The sequence below is a fragment of the Sinohyriopsis cumingii genome, chromosome 4 (assembly GCF_028554795.1).
Source record: "Sinohyriopsis cumingii isolate HCF-2022 chromosome 4, ASM2855479v2, whole genome shotgun sequence".
NCBI classification, from domain to species: Eukaryota; Metazoa; Mollusca; class Bivalvia; order Unionida; family Unionidae; genus Sinohyriopsis; species Sinohyriopsis cumingii.
The window spans coordinates 127,855,651-127,876,400 of NC_142964.1; the positions used below are offsets into that span (position 1 = coordinate 127,855,651).

The 20,750-nt window shown below is 35.4% G+C and overlaps 1 long non-coding RNA gene across 1 annotated transcript in view; it reads left to right on the forward strand.

The window, feature by feature from the left end:
* LOC149802078 (uncharacterized) overlaps positions 1-13,701 on the forward strand; it is a 110,017-nt gene extending 96,316 nt beyond the window's left edge. Inside the window, exon 3 of the long non-coding RNA XR_016420502.1 lies at positions 13,587-13,701. This is a non-coding gene — a long non-coding RNA (uncharacterized LOC149802078). The remainder of the gene's footprint in view (positions 1-13,586) is intronic.
* Positions 13,702-20,750: the final 7,049 nt, after the last annotated feature.

Consider the following 20,750-nt stretch of genomic DNA (forward strand, 5'->3'; position numbering starts at 1 on the left):
GTAAACGTATAGAAGAAAAAGGAATTGAAAGTTCGAAATGAATATGATACATCTACAAAATAAAATGTGAAATAGTGGAAACATCATACAAACAAACGGTTGTATTGACTGAGAAAAGATAAACTCGATACATATAATGACTGAATAAGGTTCAATTGTAAAATTAAGCAATGCACACCAGTTAAAAATTCAGTATTGGGAATTTGAACGTATCAATGTACTTGTGACATTTCACACAATGACAGAGGTTTGTCTTTGGCATGTGCAAAGAACTGTCTACATCACGTAGGACTCAGCATAGTATCATGGACAACAACGGAACTCATTCGATTAGCGTCTTATTTGTACTTTACATCAATCTACACGAGGTACGAACCTTGCAGGAACAGGGCGTATTCAAGTTGTTCAGTATGCGTTATGTAAAATATCAAAATGAGTGACATTGATTACTTCACTGGTTAATATAAAGATCCAGCCTATAAAAAGTTTGATTTGAATTTCAAATAACAATAATGCAACAATTGTTTATTCATACCTTGTTAGCAATGGCAGCCATATGTTGATTAAAATACTGGTTTGAAAAGATTGAGTTGAGCCGGCAAATGTAATATCAAAGATCGATGAATACTAATTTTCATTTAGAAAGAATTTCATACCTAATAGGTTAATAAAAGAATGAAAACAAATAAGTGTTAAATGGACTGAGACGTTCGCAGACAATTCTGCATTGGCTGGATATAAGTGAAACAGCTAGCTAACCATTAAACATATACATTTTATAGACATGATACTACCTGAGAAGAGATATGTACTTATACAAATATATGAACAGCTAACTAATGTCTTATGGTTGAGCTATATCATCAAAAGAAACGATTTGTTCCAATTTGATGATTCAAACATATCATATAACGATTATCAGTAATTTCAGGATGTCAACGAACAGTTTAGCCTGAAAACACACAATTCATGACTATTTCGTAAAGAAGGACACATTGATTTGAAATTACTCTTTTTGAGGAATGTTGCAATGGCCATGTGAAACCTTACAAACTAGTAGCTGCAAATTATTATAGAAATATATGATTTGCAAAAGATGCAATAATTTTGATATGTGGTGTTAAAATATAATTGCTTACAGATTACAAAATGTTGTTGATAACTGAGAGTGCAATAAGAACTGGAAAAGGCAAAACATCACTCTCGTTGTGTTTTTTTTTGTTTTTTTTTTTTCTTTTCTTGCAAAAGAAAATTAAGCAATTTAATGTCAAAAAACCCAAAGAGACACTGGATATGATGAATAATGTCGGCAAGAAAACAACGGTTCAGAGTACTGCAATGAAATAATTTTTGGAATATTTTAAAGAAATAAACTGGATGAAAACTGATAGTGACGATCGTGTAATACCAGAAACTGGTTACACTTTAGAAGTACATTTGGACTTGTCATTACACCGGCATATCAATTTCGAGGATTATGTGTAAACTCCAGGTTAACAATTTCCAGATGAAAACTATTTATATTCTAAGGAAAAGAAGTCAGCTGATGACTATAGTTTTAAAAAGAACACCAGTACCATCCCTATAATGTACGATGAAATATAAAGAGAAATATGTCCTTCACTAGAGAAACTTAAATCTATACACATAGGTAGGTTTACAGTTGATATCGATAAATACAGATGTCTTATTTAAACACCAAATGTTTAAAACCTGAATACAAATCTGAGACAAGAAGCTAATTATGTCGAAAAGACTTCTTCAAACTATAGAAAAACAGTGTGTCCGGTAAACGGAAGGAAACTAGCATGAAATGAACAAGATTAAATACGTATAAATACGAACATACTTTTTCAAATGTCAGACCGATCATTTCCTCGGAGAAGAATTATCAGCGATGACATAGTGTTGGTGAGGTTGGAAAAACAAGAGAATCAAATTAAGCGATCCAATTTACAATGTTATAGTTAAATGGATTTCCAGTTAGAGAGTTTTCTGGGATAGGATTAAAATGTTTTCAGTCACAACAAACCGAGACAAACGGAAAGTTTGCAACTGCAACAAAACATGACTGATCAAAAGGAATTTGATATTCGAGATTTACAATCATTGATTATATAATCGCAAAGAAAACGAGGAAGAAATATTTCATTATGTGATATAATCTGTCATTAATCTGTAAGGGCGAGAGTATCAGACAAATTGGACACCCCTGGTCCCCTCACAAATGTTCATGTTGTTCGTTGTTTGAAATACATTCATTACGCATATAATATAACTGACGTCAGTCGCTTCTTTGAATTCTTACCCAATCACCTAAAACAAAATACATATGTTGTCAGAATCTACATTATATTTTTGTCACACTTCACAGGTGCAATAAATATAGCTTATATTTTACTCGATCACTTAAAGGCAGTTAAGAGTCATTAGGTTCAGTTTGTCTTGGCTTTTGAATTGATGCCTTTTTCAGGGTAATTAGATGCATCAGGATGACAAAGTGCATATAATAGGAAAATCATCAACGTGGAGATTTAAAGTCTGAGTCATTTTCACTCAATTTTCATTTAGGTAGTCCAGTGTGTTTGATTTGTTTTAGCTGTGCTCAACAGTTTTTCTCTATACCTCCTCTGTGTCATCTTTATTTATATACCATGCAGCTTCATAAGGATCAAATAACTATTGCTATTGCTATGGTTGTTGTTGACATGTGCTATATAATTATCGCACGACCATTATTTACGTCCGTTGCAGCTATTTGCTAGTTAACTAGCTATAAACAATAAAAGGTTACTTTTGGATAGCATGTATGTATTGTTCAGGACTAGGCTTTGTAATTCTTATCATGAGTAAAGCTAGATGATACTAATGCCAAAATGCATTTTACGTTCTGGTTTGTGAGATGATTATTCTTTGATATAAATCTAGTTATTAAACATTATTTTCTTCTAGAGATTATGAACGTTATTCTTTTTAACCTGTAATGTTTATGTTCATGCTCTCCACCTGTACCAGTGATATATTATGTTTCTTTTTAAACTTCCCATTACTAAGAGCATCAGAGTGCTTTATTAACCTCTAATCTAATCTAACAGCGAACAAGTTCCTCTCAAATTCTTGAAAGTTCAACATTCTAGTTGAAACAAATTGTTCATATGCCATTTTTATTTCAGTGATATCTTCCTTTTCAACATCTATTGTAACTTAGGTGTATTAAGTAAAACTTGTTGGAGAATATTTAACTCCATAATTAGTAATTAGTCACTAAGGTGTAATTTGAAACTTAACAAAGCCAACAATCATTTAACTACTTGGTATGAAATATAAGCTTCCAGTTATGTTATTAGTGTCTTTTACATAAAGCAGGATATATCATTGCATTGGTTTAATTTCTTTTAACAAACTCCTTTTTTTTTAATCATTGATTTCCTTTTATTATGTCTTTAATTGTAACATCCAAGTGAAACCTCTTTACGCAAATTTCATGTTCAATTGCTTTGAGTGTTTTTAATTAAGAATTTAACGGTATAATGCCACCACTATTTTGGAGTGTCTTATCATCTATTCATATTTTTAACTGTTCGAATCTGTGATTGTAAGGAGATAAACTGTTCTATGGATTTATGTTTTAATTTCGTCCATGTCAATCGCCAACGTCTCCGCTGCACTGTATATTCGCTAACTGAGTATAAATATTGTTGAATGTTGGGTACCTCAACAGCTCTTTAAGTTTAGATGGTCGTCTCTTTGTAACAAACTCTGACCATCTGAATATATTTTTTGGTTTCTGTAGATTTAAGATCTTTCTCATTATCATTGTGTACAGTAGCTGTTAATTTATTGTCATCTTATTCACTCCATGTTTTTATTTATTTATTAAATTAGTGTGTTTTGCGCAATTGAGTATCAACAACTCTTTGTACAAACCGAGTGGTCGCTGTATCAGTAAATTTAGCAGCCTCAAGAAACTTTGCGATAGGTCATTTGTGTGCAAATCCTTTCACTACCGTGTAAAATCGTCCTCCTCTGATTTGTTCTTAAATGTTAAACATCGACCAATATCATTAGTCGTTATAATCATATATTATAGTGATACGCGGAAAATCTATTTCATGTCCTTCCTAAGTTCCAATGCTGATCTTCAGTCTATTTTTATTGTGTCGCGCTGTAATTCCTTGCAATTATCATAAAACGTATAAGGGGAACTTAGCGGGGGGGGGGGGGGGGGGGGAACAGAGACCGTTTTGAACACGAAAGACTATCAAGGTTTAAAACATTTAAACCGCATTGAAAGGCCTCTTTATCATGGAAATAGTTTCTTGTGCTACTAATTTGGTCCAAGTCAATGTTTAAATATTTGGTAGAGTCAAATTTCAAATGTGAACAATCTATGTCAGATTTGCTTGTTAGCTTTGATTAATCGGTCCTAACAATTTAAGATTGTAGTTGGTGACCTTTAGTGTGCAATTCTTACTTGGATTGATTTTATCTTTTAATTTGTGTTTTGAGGCATTGAAAATCTGTTCAGTGATTATTAGCTGTCATACCAGTTCTAGCCTTGCTTATATGGCTCAGTGTTGTTAAAGTCATTTTTGCAGTCTCCAGAGTCTTGGCTTTCTGTATTACTTGTCCTGATTATACTTTTATGTCCTTGAACATGTTAAGCTAACTACTGCTAAATTAAATTCCTCATAACTTGCCTTCACATTTGGTTATCATGGCAATCTTGTTTGACGTTATTATTCTCTAAATTATATTTAAGTTTTAATGTTGTTTCAGTTATACTGCTACTTGCAAGTGTTTAAAGCAAAGCCTTCCAATATTGCATAATGCCTACTATCGCAGCATATTATTGACACATACCCTGAAGTTGGTTTTAATTCAACCTGCTATCCAATTGAAACCTGATTATGCTACTTTTTAGGTAGGTTGTACGACAATAACGTCAGGTGCACAAGGTGTTACAGAAATGTCTATCCTTTGATTTTTCTTGGATTAAATATTGATAGGACACTGAAATCAGCTATGAAGTGTTTATTTACATAACCAATTAACTTAGAATGTAACTGTACAACACTTGATGTATTTCACTTATTTGTATGTATGAAAAAGTTTGCATTTCGGAGTGGTCACCGGTTTTGTTTATATTTGTTCTACTGATGGAGTCATCAGTGTACACGTACAAGTTGTTTCTGATAAGTTTTAACTTCTTTTTTCTTAAGCAGTTTCTTTAGCTAAAAATTGTAAGAAAACGTAGGAACATAATTAGTCATTCTGATTCGTAAGTACTACACTATTTACCTAGTGGCACAGATCTGTTTTTGCAAAAATATCTTGTTTATTGTACATAGTAGCGTACAACGATCTATCAGGAAGTCATTTTTGAACTGGCTGAAACAATCATATAATTAGTTTACAACATATAGGTACTTTTGTATTTTCGTGGGGTTACCACATCTCGTGATGTCACTTGTTTTGTATTTTCGTGGGGTTACCACATCTCGTGATGTCACTTGTTTTGTATTTTCGTGGGGTTACCACATCTCTTGATGTCACTTGTTTTGTATTTCGTGGGGTTACCACATCTCTTGATATCACTTGTTTTGTATTTTCGTGGGGTTACCGCATCTCTTGATGTCACTTGTTTTGTATTTTCGTGGGGTTACCACATCTCTTGATGTCACTTGTTTTGTATTTCGTGGGGTTACCACATCTCTTGATGTCACTTGTTTTGTATTTTCGTGGGGTTACCACATCTCTTGATGTCACTTGTTTTGTATTTCGTGGGGTTACCACATCTCTTGATGTCACTTGTTTTGTATTTTCGTGGGGTTACCGCATCTCTTGATATCACTTGTTTTGTATTTTCGTGGGGTTACCACATCTCTTGATGTCACTTGTTTTGTATTCTTCCTTTAAATGCTCAGCGTTGACTGTTTTAAATTCTTGCGAGCGTTTTCCATGTTGCCTATAATTTCAACTTTACGTGGATATTTCACCTAGTGTGTATTTGCTCTATGTACTGAATGTGCATTTTGGCATGATTTAGAAATCCTTGATTTCCATTTTCCGTCATATTTATATTGCATCTATTTGACAGAAAATGTGGATGTTTACAAACATGATTTGAAGATGATCAGGTGATAATCAATCATTTATTTCTGAATGTTACTTGAAGTAGCGACAAAATGATTTAAATGATCAGGTAAAAACAATGGATACAAATTAGAAACAATGGACACAAAAGTATTCACTGGATATGAAAAAAAAACTTACCTGGAGTTCTATAAGGTGTTCCTTACTTTAAACCTTTATAGATGACGCATACTTTGAAAATTCGTATAACGAAAACTGTTTTTATATGGGAATACTATAGGCAAAACAATTCCAACATATATTTGGTTAATTATACACAAATATGTATAGCAAAATCATTGACACAGACGTTAACATTTGAAACGATGTTTAATATGTTTGACGTTCCATCTATTGACTAATAAAATGGCGACAAAATTCTATTTTTGGGGGCTTATACAAACGAAAAATGTCAACAGCTTTCGCATGACGGAATTATGTTGCAACATGGAGAAACGTCATCTTAATTTTAATTTAAAAAATCGTTAATAACACAACACTGCGTAAAATCAGTTCAAACATAAAGAAAAGGCGATATTAACATAATGATAGCACCGGAGACGGCGATATTAGAATGTTTGTTTGTTGCAATTCGCTTTAGAAAGCAACGTAACAAATGGGTGTTGAATAAACTGGATATAAGTATCCGTTAAAACACACTATTGCACATAAAAACCAGCAAATGTACACGAGGAAAAATATAAAGTTGTATTGCAAGAACAGTGTGAGATCGTGTTGAAACTAAAACGGCATAGGTAGATGGAGAGACGAAGTCAAAGAAGAAAATCAATTTATAACCTATTTCAAAAAGCAAACTAAAGCAGCTCCTTCAATAGTTTGTTCTAATATGAATCTTATGGACGAAACTTCGTGTGTCATGTTAGTAAGCTCTGTATATCTTCCAAAGTTCATCCTCACCAAATTGTAAAGCGGTGTTAACATATTTATATAATGACTTGTAATGTGAAACAATACTTTCAGTACCGTTCGTTTTTATATCGCTAAACGCTTTTGCTACGGTGACTTAGTTAAGGCGAGCTATTCAGTTTAAACTGAATGGTAGGAGTATAATATGAGCATTGTATTGTTCGTTTTAAGTCTGAACTGTTTCCGTTAGAGAAAACGTCTGCCAGTTTTCCATAGGTAGATCTCGTCGACTCGGGTAGGGATAGAGTCACTAGTATGTTAAAAGTATAGTCGATTACGTTAGGTCTAGAAACTTCCAATATTGTCTCCGTACTCCTTAGGCAAGGATCCGCCATTTTAAGAGGGTCTACAAAAGCATTGTAGTGTCTGCGTTTTTGAATAACCAGTCACTTCCATAGTTTAGGCTTAAAATAATAATGTGAAATTAGTGTCAGTTGTATTTTTTGCCTCTGTTGTCTGTCTATTTTGATATCATTCATTGTTGATTTGCCTAATTATTCAATGATTTCATCCATTGCAATACCAATTTAATCTCGCTAAGTGCACACATTATGTACTTAGTTTAAGTCAATGCATTATATTTCTTTCTATCCATTTCCTTTATCAGTTTTATCGGATGCATTTGTTGCATTTTACACTGAGTGTATCTCAATGTTGATTGCATAATTTAATTGAGAAGTTTATTTTAATGTACTACAAGATGTCAAATGAAAGTTCTTATACAATGGTATTGGTGGCTGCATATTGTGATTCGCACAGACTGCATTTCCGTAGGTAACACTGGTCAACAGTGAAATCATTACTGACTTGAAAAGGCCCTAATCTGTAGTATTTTGGTGTGCCGAACACGAATATAACCGTGAAAAATTTGTATTGGCTCTCGTTTTGAAGATATTCATATACCTCATTTTCTATGTTTCACTGTGTAAATTTCTCCAGTAGGACTGCAGCAACACCCGGAATAATGATGTAACATTGCATAATACCATCATGCTCACATCATCCACAGTTGATTGCATCATTTTCTGATGCAATGCAATACTAATGCCATGCGGCTGCTGAAGTAAGTTGACGTCAGCAGTGTACTATACATGTGTAGGCCTATTATACTAATGCCAGGCGGCTGCTGAAGCTGACGTAAGCAGTGTACTATATAAAGCCCAATCAGATAGGTTCAGCATTTAAAATATTTTAGACGTTGTGCGAGACAGTTCAAGCTACTGTTACATAAAACTTATTATTTTATCCATTTACGTACAATAAAGAACAGTAATGCCTCGAAAGTGTGTTAATACCGCGGACAATTTTTGCTATATTTGTGGGGAAGTGACATTTGCCAACCAGAAGAAAAGTATCAATTCTCAAGTGAAGAAGGCATATCATCTTTACTTCGGATGCAAGGTTGGTGACCAAGACAAGCCTTGGGCTCCGCATATATGCTGTGCTACATGTACAACACAGCTTTCACAGTGGTTGAATTGCAAAAGGTCATCAATGCCGTTTGCAGTCCCAATGGTGTGGAGAGAGCCAAGCAACCACCTAAATGACTGTTACTTCTGCTTGGTTCCTCCTCTTTCCGGCGGAATAACGAAGCGAAAGAAGTCGAGAATAGTCTACCCAAACATTCCGTCTGCATTGAGACCAGTTCCACATGGTGAGGGACTTCCTATTCCAGAACCTCCAGCAGAATATTCTCTTGATTCATCTGACGAAGACAAAGGTGAGTCGACCTGTTCTTCTCCTGGTCCATCAGCATGCAGTGATCCAGATTTTCACTGTGGTGCATCATCAACCCCACACAGAATAACACAGGAAGAACTAAATGACCTGATTCGTGATTTGGACTTATCAAAGAACAAGGCAGAATTGCTAGGATCAAGACTCCAACAATGGAATCTTCTAGAAGAAGATGTCACAATTACTGCATATCGAAAGCGCCACCAGCAATTGGAGCCTTTCTTCAGAAAGGAAAGTAATCTGATATTCTGTTCCGATATTGAGGGCCTCATGAATGCTTTAAAAATCACTCATGACCCACAAGAATGGAGACTATTTGTGGACTCTTCGAAACTGAGTCTCAAGGCTGTGCTTTTGCACAATGGAAACATTCTTCCATCTATTCCAGTAGCGTATGCTGTCCACATGAAAGAGACATACGATAACTTAAGGCAGCTACTGAATTCCATTGAGTATAACAAGTACAGCTGGCACCTCTGTGGTGATTTGAAGGTAGTTGCCCTTTTAATGGGACTGCAGCAAGGATATACAAAATACATGTGTTTCTTATGCGAGTGGGATAGCCGAGCAAGGGAAATGCACTACACGAGGAAGGAATGGACTCACAGGCAGAATGTAGCCATTGGAGAGAAGAATATCCAACACCCAGCTCTGGTTGAGGCTCAGAAAATCTTGCTACCACCCCTTCACATCAAACTAGGTTTGATGAAGAACTTCGTGAAAGCCATTGACCGGACTTTGCCAGCATTCCGATACCTGCATGAAAAATTCCCTCGACTCAGCGAAGCAAAGATTAAAGAGGGAGTTTTTGTGGGTCCTCAGATTCGAGAGCTTTTCAAAGATGACCGGTTCAACAACTTGCTGGAAGGTGACACGAAACAAGCATGGAATGCTTTTCGCCTAGTTTCTACAAACTTCCTCGGAAATGTTAGGGCAGAAAACTATAAGGAACTAGTAGAAGACATGTTGATGAAGTATAAGAAACTTGGCTGCAATATGTCTCTAAAGATTCACTTCCTTCATTCCCATTTGGATTTCTTTCCTAGCAACTGTGGTATTGTTAGTGATGAACACGGCGAACGTTTTCATCAAGATATCGCAACAATGGAACAAAGATACCAGGGAAAATGGTCCACTACAATGCTGGCTGACTACTGCTGGACACTCCTCAGAGATGCTCCCGAACAGCTGTACAAGAGACAGGCGAAGAAATCTAAGATGTAGTCAATGACTTGATTTTTTATAGGTAGGCTATTACAGTTGACCTTTTACTATTGGAATGCATTTCGTTATGTAAACATTAATTTCTTGCAGATTACAAAAAAACTAGAGCCAATTTTGCAATTTGACTGTCATATTCGTGTTCAGCACATAAAAATTGATAAGAATTGACTAATTTTATTTCAGTAACATGACTTTTGTAAAAATTTGTTGTCCAGTGTAATATTGTGTCTTCAAAGCCTCTGGATTTTAACTCATTAATGTGGTGTAAAACATCTCCATCCTATATTAACTGGATTGATTATATATTTGTGGTAATTCTTCTTGACTGAAGATGTTCTAGACTAATTTAAAATTGTGCATGGTTAACATTTTATTAAGGAAACGAACGTAATCAGTGATGTAATTTTCAAACTTTGCATGTAGCAACTTTCAGAGAAACTTAAATGTCCCCATAATTATGTTAAAATTGATGCGATTTTCATTACCCTGATTTTTGTTCCCAATTTCATCGACGAACTTCTCTTTAACGGTGTATCTTCTCTTCGGTGTTTGTTTGAGAAGAAATCAGCTACTTATGTTGCATGATACTGTAATGTCATTTAGTAGCCTGCTAGGACATTCCTACGTTACAGACGCCTTACGTTATATTTCATGTGAGCCATTTTATTGTATCATTGTGATGTCCTGGGATGTATTTTACCACATATGTTACATTCTACAAATTGATATTCTACTCTCCTTGATCCTGCTATGTATGTATTGTGCGTTATTCATGTTCAGGGGAGAGGTTTACGTTTAAAATTATCGTTTCTAAGGGAAAGGGCTGACGCTGACACATCGTTTCTAGGGGAAAGGGCTGACGCTGACACATCGTTTCTAGGGGAAAGGGCTGACGCTGACACATCGTTTCTAGGGGAAAGGGCTGACGCTGACACATCGTTTCTAGGGGAAAGGGCTGACGCTGACACATCGTTTCTAGGGGAAAGGGCTGACGCTGACACATCGTTTACAGCATCTGCTATCACTAAAATACTAAAGACACCGATACATCGGCGGGTCAAGATGGAATTGACCAATATTTGTTTAGCCTGTACTTCTCAAAAATATTGACAAAGAAATAACCAACATGCATCGTTTCAGACATCTGAATAGGTTGCAACTCTGCAATAAATCACAATCAGGTTTCAGACATATATTTTCTTGTCAAAATTCCTTGCTGAACCATATAGACCAATGGTGCTAGAAATTGAATCCTGCAAAATACTAGAGCCACCTTTGCTGATTGTAAGAAAGCATTATATTCAGCTGGACATTCGGTGCTCATTTAAAATAACAGCCTTTATGTTTTCCTTCAAGTGTCTAGGTTCATATCATAATGATGAATTCCTTCCTCATGCTGCGTTGTTTTGTTTGGGGTTTTTTTTGGGGGGGGTGTTTTTTTTTGTTGTTTTTTGCCATCTTGCTCTCAGGCTGATGACGCTGTTATTACCATTAAATATTATCTTTAAAGCAGCAAATTCTCAGAAACATTGGAGCATGACATATCTTTTGTCTAAGAAATTAACACATTTACGCTTTTTCTCCTGAATGTGATTCTTCATTACAATAAGATGTGACCTCACATTTCTGTCGTCCAAATATATCAACAAACAGGCATTGTTGATTTCATGCTAAACTCACGAAATAGTTCTATCACCTCACTGAGAACCGTTGAATTCAATTCAATTGAGCAACGTGCTCATCTTTATAGTGTGTAAAAACAAATGTCTTTTTTAATATCTAGATGTCTTCATCGTCCAACAGGTTGAGCAGCATTTTAATTTGTGATCCTCAAAGCTGACTAGTTAATTATTTTGATATAACTCATCAAATGAGAGTATTGAATATGAATTTCTCGAATTGATCATTTTATTTATATTTTTAAAAAGTCTTAATATTTTTAATTTCACTATTCTGGTCAATAAATGGCATGGTCCTGAAACTGCTGGGGTCCTTTCGCAGTAACTGCCTGTTCGCGACTTTACTTGCTGGTCCTGAAACTGCTGGGGTCCTTTCGCAGTAACTGCCTGTTCGCGACTTTACTTGCTGGTCCTGAAACTGCTGGGGTCCTTTCGCAGTAACTGCCTGTTCGCGACTTTACTTGCTAGTCCTGAAACTGCTGGGGTCCTTTCGCAGTAACTGCCTGTTCGCGACTTTACTTGCTGGTCCTGAAACTGCTGGGGTCCTTTCGCAGTAACTGCCTGTTCGCGACTTTACTTGCTAGTCCTGAAACTGCTGGGGTCCTTTCGCAGTAATTGCCTGTTCGCGACTTTACTTGCTGGTCCTGAAACTGCTGGGGTCCTTTCGCAGTAACTGCCTGTTCGCGACTTTACTTGCTAGTCCTGAAACTGCTGGGGTCCTTTCGCAGTAACTCCCTGTTCGCGACTTTACTTGCTAGTCCTGACACTGCTGGGGTCCTTTCGCAGTAACTGCCTGTTCGCGACTTTACTTGCTGGTCCTGAAACTGCTGGGGTCCTTTCGCAGTAACTGCCTGTTCGCGACTTTACTTGCTAGTCCTGAAACTGCTGGGGTCCTTTCGCAGTAACTGCCTGTTCGCGACTTTACTTGCTGGTCCTGAAACTGCTGGGGTCCTTTCGCAGTAACTGCCTGTTCGCGACTTTACTTGCTAGTCCTGAAACTGCTGGGGTCCTTTCGCAGTAACTGCCTGTTCGCGACTTTACTTGCTGGTCCTGAAACTGCTGGGGTCCTTTCGCAGTAACTGCCTGTTCGCGACTTTACTTGCTGGTCCTGAAACTGCTGGGGTCCTTTCGCAGTAACTGCCTGTTCGCGACTTTACTTGCTAGTCCTGAAACTGCTGGGGTCCTTTCGCAGTAACTGCCTGTTCGCGACTTTACTTGCTAGTCCTGAAACTGCTGGGGTCCTTTCGCAGTAACTGCCTGTTCGCGACTTTACTTGCTAGTCCTGAAACGGCTCCGAACCGTCGCGCAGTTATCCCCTATTTACCTGGACTGGAAACTAAAACGGCACTACCCCGTTTCGCGAGCCTACCATAACCCTATGCAGTAAACTTTTACTGAATAGTTTGAATAATTATTTGTATTTTTAAACTGGAAAACTTTCTTGAAATGTGCAAGTGCGTTGTTTGACTTAATGTTTCACTACGGAAGGAATTGTTGATGAACCAGTACCGGTCCGTTTCGCAACAGATCAAATTATATGGTTTTTTTGTACTTGTTTACAAGGTTGCAGCCGGATCGCAATCCTCTCCGTTTTGAAATATTCAATTTTCAGAGAGTTATTGGTGTGAAAATGGCAGAAGAAAATAAATTGATAACTTCCACAGTAAATATCATCCCATTAACGACCTTTTTTAAATGGTTCATGAAGTTATAATTTAAAATGAGCGAAAAGTAAAGTATACAAAGGTAATGTGTAATTAAACAAACTGAAGCGTGCATTTATTTTACTAACAAGTTATAATTAATAATTGTCATACATCACTATTAATTAATTAATTTAGTTCTTGTTTAATCTTTTTATTCATTTCATAAATGTATTTTCAGGTAATGACAGCAAAAGAAATGCCACTGCGCGATTTTTTCTGCAGACGTGCTGATTAATAATTATATATAAATTAATCAAAGCTACACATTTTCTGACGTAATAAATGATTGAAAATGTATTTGTTTCTTTTTATAACAGCATGGGATTTAAGCAGGAAAGCAACAGAAAACATTTAGGGTCGCGAAACTGACCTGTGCCACTTCTGTCAGGCGTGTATTAAATAAATGAGCCGCAACGAAAGAAAAAAAAAGCATTCGTTTGGCATCAACATGAGATATATATATCCATGGATTATGTGCCAGGTCATTAATTTGAAAGTATAGGTCCGCTAAACCAAAGTAATGGTGTAATCAGTGCGTCGCATTGATTCTGCTAATGGGAAAGAATGATCATGGATAGGCTGATCAAAAAGTCACGTGTCTGATATTTAGACACAAAAAACACATTTTAAAGATATGATTTATGAAAACACATCATGCATGACGATCAAACAAGTGTTTGCTTTCAACGATAGGGATTATTGGAAAAGTTTATTTGAAATCTGGATGCGGACACCTACGTAAAAAATGTCTACAACTGTTAATTTTTGGTATTTTGATGAACAAATGAAAAATTTTAGAAGAGTGGAAAATAATCCCTATTGATGATAGACGACGAACAGTACTGGTTAGGTGACCCCCGTATGGCAAGCCCGTTATTCAACTTCCACGTTGATGATGGACCAAATGGATTGACGACCGTTTGCGAATAAAGATGTTTTCTAACGTCATATGACGATGCTAATGAACTAACACATATAATGTTCTCTTGGTGGAATCAGCTGATATTAAGATAAAAGGAACAATAATTGGAGTTTTAATGATTAAATGATCATGGTGCGTCGATGTCAAAGTATAAAGTTTACCTAATCACCGACAAAGTTCGGACTTTATTTGCTGTATAAGTGATTAGGCCACAATTACACAAACTGCAATCATTTAAACCCTTAATCATACTAGATTTGTTTTTATAGCCTACGATATTATTCTATATATATTTATTAAATTTCATATGCAATCACTTAAATCCTTAATCATACTAAATTTGTGTTTATAGCCTACGATATTATTCTATATATATTTATTAAATTTCAAATGCAATCATTTCCACAATTGTTTTAAATATGGTCTTTTTTCAATTCCGTACCAATAATTTATCAACCGAAATAAACAACTCTTCAAATTAGAGCCTGGAAGAGAAATATACATGTATTTATATCGATATGTAGCGAGAAACTGTACTCTGCGAATGATGTTTATCGGATTTAATATTTTTAATTTTGCTAAAGAACATAATTATTGATATCATGCTTCTCTAGCATTAATGTCTCTATGATCATTTAAAAAACAAAAAACGTGTTGTGAGCTTCAAGGGTAAACAGGCCGCCGTTTTCTGTTTGTCCCTAACCTACAGATGTACTCCTAATGTCTGCAAATAATGGTACGTCTGCAGTCAAATTATACCTGAAATAAATCGGATATTTCTGACGTCAGTGCTCCTCCCGGCATAGATTAACTTTTGGATTTTAAATTTGGTACGATCTAAGGAATATATAAGCCTTCTTGGAAGGGTTTAAGGTCTTCATTTGTGCATTTTCGTGTAGTTTCTCCCATCTATAGTTTTAGAACTAAACTTTAAATCGCAACAATACGACTAGGTTTTTTGCTGAAGTGGCGTTAAACACTACACACACGCGCACGCGCGCACGCACGCACAACACACACGTACATACATACATACATACATACATACATACATACATACATATTGCGTCCCTGAAAGATTTGAAATTGCATAATTCAGTCGACAAGCTAAGACTTTGAAAATACGGATAGTTTACTAATTGATATTTTTATTCGATCATTTTTATTCGCACGTAATAATGTTTAGCCTAGATGCAATCAAGTGAGTCCAAATTAATTGTCACACCAGACAAATGGAATGAATATATAAAAAAGACGGAGTATACTGCATGAAATCTTCAGCTTCTATGGCAACAGCAGCAGTTGTTACAATATTTGTACATTATTCCTGTGCGCGATTTATAGAACTAAACCGGCATCTGCACATTTCAAATCTTGAAGTTCGTCTTAGATTATCTACGCACGCCCTGTGTTTGACATGAACTTTATAGGCTGGAAAGTTGTGTTTTACAAGGACAACACTCCTTGTAAAGTTTCTGCAATTTAATAGTTTGTTTATATTATGCAATAGTGTCCTTTACAGGAAGGAAATTTGTGTAACTAGAGTAACTACAGTAGAAGTGCAGAATTCTAGAGGGCAATTAAATGTTATGACTTTAAAAACAATTTTTTGTTATGAGTTTGCATTTTCATTAAATACGCGCGTGGCCAAAAAGCGCACGAACAATAACTCAGCTAGTTGAAACTTAGATGTATGTAAATATTTGAAACAAAGCAGATACAGATATTTTCAGGCCGATGTACGAGTAATAGTACCATTATGCTGTATCACGTGACCCAAGTTCTAATCAATATACGATGCATGTAAATCTTTTTCAAGATACCTTTCAGTAAATATTTACACAAAAATGCTCGCTTTAGTTACGTAGTCGCATAAATGTTCACGTTCGCTATATATTTTCCACTTAATATTTCACCACGGTCAAATACAATACCAATGTTCATTTTTGCTTGCAAATGTCTAGTCTCTCTTTTTTTCCTTTCGGTGCAACGACTGTTCTTGAAATCGGACTGAGGATGTCCACAAATGTTCTTTTTGCTTTTTTTAAATATATAAACTGTATTATTCAGGTTATCAAGCTGAAGATTTGTCGCATATTTGCACATTTGCACATTTTCAGCTTATACGTGTTTACCGGATTATGGTGAATATCACTCAGATCTGTAATCTTTCAGTTTTGGAAACATATTGATATATTGACCCTGTGTGTATCTTGTACGAAAAGGGATAGAAATTTCCATTTCATTCGACATCGCGTATGAACTTTTTGTTTCCTTTAATTATCATATAGAATGTCAGATTTCCACATATGCTGGTGGAATTCTTCATAAAGAACAACTTCATCCTTTATGAAGGAAGTTTTATTACTACTTCAAATGAAAGATAATTCAATGAAAATGGAAATAGCTGTACATAAGGAAAAAGAAAACTATCTCATCCTTCAATTTTCGCATGAACTTTATATAATATATTTTGGACAAAATGGTGAAGCGCATCGTGGACACTGGGTGCTATCTATCTTTAAAGATGTAATAAATTTGCACGTTATTCGTCTGAATATGATATCACAAGGGCACACTACGATGCAGCTCCAGCAATTACGTTGAAGGTGCGCCGCTGTAGGATCCACTAACCAAAACCATTGGAAGGGTTGCTTTCATTAAATCACGTCTAACGTTCAAATACATGCATGTTTCTGCTTTAAGCATGCGTGAAATTAAAATGTTACGACGCATTACATTTTGAAAAAGAAAAAGAATATGTACTTCGCGGCCATGACAGTAGGCTTTAATTTGTATAATTTTATATTCCCATTATTATGCATAGTACGTGGCAAAATCATTAGACACTCCTAATTGGAAGCAGTTCCATTCAGTTTCACGGCACGTATTCGAAAGAAATTTGAAAAGTTAATACACTGACGATCGCTTGACATGGAATTAACAGGATCGATCGGTGCCATTTATCATCGTCACCTTATTCAGTAACTAATCATAATGTAGTCTGTGGCAGCTCATCTTAATCAGGCTTGCTCTCAGTCACTTAGGTTGAGGTGTTTGTCTAAGGGTCGGCAAACTCGCCTTTTGATCTGATTCCCGTTGTTCCAAGCTACAATACCTTTTGATTTGTGGAAAAAACTAAATCAATATCTGCCTCATTGCTCTACGTTCTTTCATCATCGAGTATGGACATGGAAATCATATCCTTTAACAGGCCAAAGATTTGTCTTAAAGAAAATTTAGTATTCTATTAGATATTGTATGCCTTATATAGAATGAGATTTAAGAATGCAGGCGACAAACTAAATATAACAAATAAATTCAAACATCAAGCAGTTGTAATAGGCATTCTTAACCACTTTCAGCAGAATAAAAGTCATTTATACAGAGTATGTTTACAGATATCTATTAAATCGGATGACCATCGTTGCATTGTGTTAATTGTTTCAGGTAACTAATTAATAAATCGGATGACCTGGGTTGCATTGTGCTAATTGTTTCAGATAACTAATTGGTAAAGCGGATTACCTTGGTTGCATTGTGCAGATTATTTCAGGTAACTAATTAGTAAATCGGATGACCTGGGTTGCATTGTGCTAATTGTTTCAGGTAACAAATTAGTAAATCGGATGACCTGGGTTGCATTGTGCTAATTGTTTCAGGTAACTACTTAGTAAATAGGTAGACCTTAGTTGCATTGTGTTGATTGTTTCAGGTAACTAATTAGTAAATCGGATGACCTGGGTTGCATTGTGCTATTTGTTTCAGGTAACTAATTAGTAAACTGGATGACCTTGGTTGCATTGTGCAAATTGTTTCAGGTAACTAATTAGTAAATAGGAAGCCCTTAGTTGCATTGTGTTAATTGTTTCAGGAAACTAATTAGCAAATAAGAAGACATTAGTTGCATTGTGTTAATTGTTTCAGGTAACTAATTAGTAAATCGGATGACCTGGGTTGCATTGTGCTAATTGTTTCAGGTAACTAATTAGTAAATCGGATGACCTGGGTTGTATTGTGCTAATTGTTTCAGGTAACTAATTAGTAAATAGGAAGACCTTAGTTGCATTGTGTTAATTGTTTCAGGTAACTAATTAGTAAATCGTATGACCTTGGTTGCATAGTGCCAATTGTTTCAGGTAGCTAATTAGTAAATCGGATGACCTTGGTTGCATTGTGCAAATTGTTTCAGGTAACTAATTAGTAAATAGGAAGCCCTTAGTTGCATTGTGTTAATTGTTTCAGGAAACTAATTAGGAAATAAGAAGACATTAGTTGCATTGTGTTAATTGTTTCAGGTAACTAATTAGTAAATCGGATGACCTGGGTTGCATTGTGCTAATTGTTTCAGGTAACTAATTAGTAAATCGGATGACCTGGGTTGTATTGTGCTAATTGTTTCAGGTAACTAATTAGTAAATAGGAAGACCTTAGTTGCATTGTGTTAATTGTTTCAGGTAACTAATTAGTAAATCGTATGACCTTGGTTGCATAGTGCCAATTGTTTCAGGTAGCTAATTAGTAAATCGGATGACCTTGGTTGCATTGTGCTAATTGTTTCAGGTAACTATTTAGTAAATTTGATGACCCTGGTTGCATTGTGCAAATTGTTTTAGGTAACTGATTAGTAAATATGATGACCTGGGTTGCATTGTGCTAATTGTTTCAGGTAACTAATTAGTAAATAGGAAGACCTTAGTTGCATTGTATAAATTGTTTCAGGTAACTAATTAGTAAATAGGAAGCCCTTAGTTGCATTGTGTTAATTGTTTCAGGTAACTAATTAGCAAATAAGAAGACATTAGTTGCATTGTGTTAATTGTTTCAGGTAACTAATTAGTAAATCGGATGACCTGGGTTGCATTGTGCTAATTATTTCAGGTAACTAATTAGTAAATCGGATGACCTGGGTTGTATTGTGCTAATTGTTTCAGGTAACTAATTAGTAAATAGGAAGACCTTAGTTGCATTGTATAAATTGTTTCAGGTAACTAATTAGTAAATAGGAAGCCCTTAGTTGCATTGTGTTAATTGTTTCAGGTAACTAATTAGCAAATAAGAAGACATTAGTTGCATTGTGTTAATTGTTTCAGGTAACTAATTAGTAAATCGGATGACCTGGGTTGCATTGTGCTAATTATTTCAGGTAACTAATTAGTAAATCGGATGACCTGGGTTGTATTGTGCTAATTGTTTCAGGTAACTAATTAGTAAATAGGAAGACCTTAGTTGCATTGTGTTAATTGTTTCAGGAAACTAATTAGCAAATAAGAAGACATTAGTTGCATTGTGTTAATTGTTTCAGGTAACTAATTAGTAAATCGGATGACCTGGGTTGCATTGTGCTAATTGTTTCAGGTAACTAATTAGTAAATCGGATGACCTGGGTTGTATTGTGCTAATTGTTTCAGGTAACTAATTAGTAAATAGGAAGACCTTAGTTGCATTGTGTTAATTGTTTCAGGTAACTAATTAGTAAATCGTATGACCTTGGTTGCATAGTGCCAATTGTTTCAGGTAGCTAATTAGTAAATCGGATGACCTTGGTTGCATTGTGCTAATTGTTTCAGGTAACTATTTAGTAAATTTGACGACCCTGGTTGCATTATGCAAATTGTTTTAGGTAACTGATTAGTAAATATGATGACCTGGGTTGCATTATGCTAATTGTTTCAGGTAACTAATTAGTAAATAGGAAGACCTTAGTTGCATTGTATAAATTGTTTCAGGTAACTAATTAGTAAATAGGAAGCCCTTAGTTGCATTGTGTTAATTGTTTCAGGTAACTAATTAGCAAATAGGAAGACATTAGTTGCATTGTGTTAATTGTTTCAGGTAACTAATTAGTAAATCGGATGACCTGGGTTGCATTGTGCTAATTGTTTCAGGTAACTAATTAGTAAATCGGATGACCTGGGTTGTATTGTGCTAATTGTTTCAGGTAACTAATTAGTAAATAGGAAGACCTTAGTTGCATTGTGTTAATTGTTTCAGGTAACTATTTAGTAAATTTGATGACCCTGGTTGCATTGTGCAAATTGTTTTAGGTAACTAATTAGTAAATATGATGACCTTGGTTGCATTGTGCTAATTGTTTTAGGTAACAAATTAGTAAATACGAAGACCTTAGCTGCATTGTGTTAATTGTTTCAGGTAACTAATTAGTAAATCGGATGACCTTGGTTGCATTGTGCTAATTGTTTCAGGTAACTAATTGGTAAAGCGGATTACCTTGGTTGAATTGTGCTAATTGTTTACGGTAACTAATTGGTAAATCGGATGACCTGGGTTGCCTTGTGCTAATTGTTTCAGGTAACTAATTAGTAAATCGGATGACCTGGGTTGCATTGTGCTAATTGTTTCAGGTAACTAATTAGTAAATAGGAAGACCTTAGTTGCATTGTGTTAATTGTTTCAGGT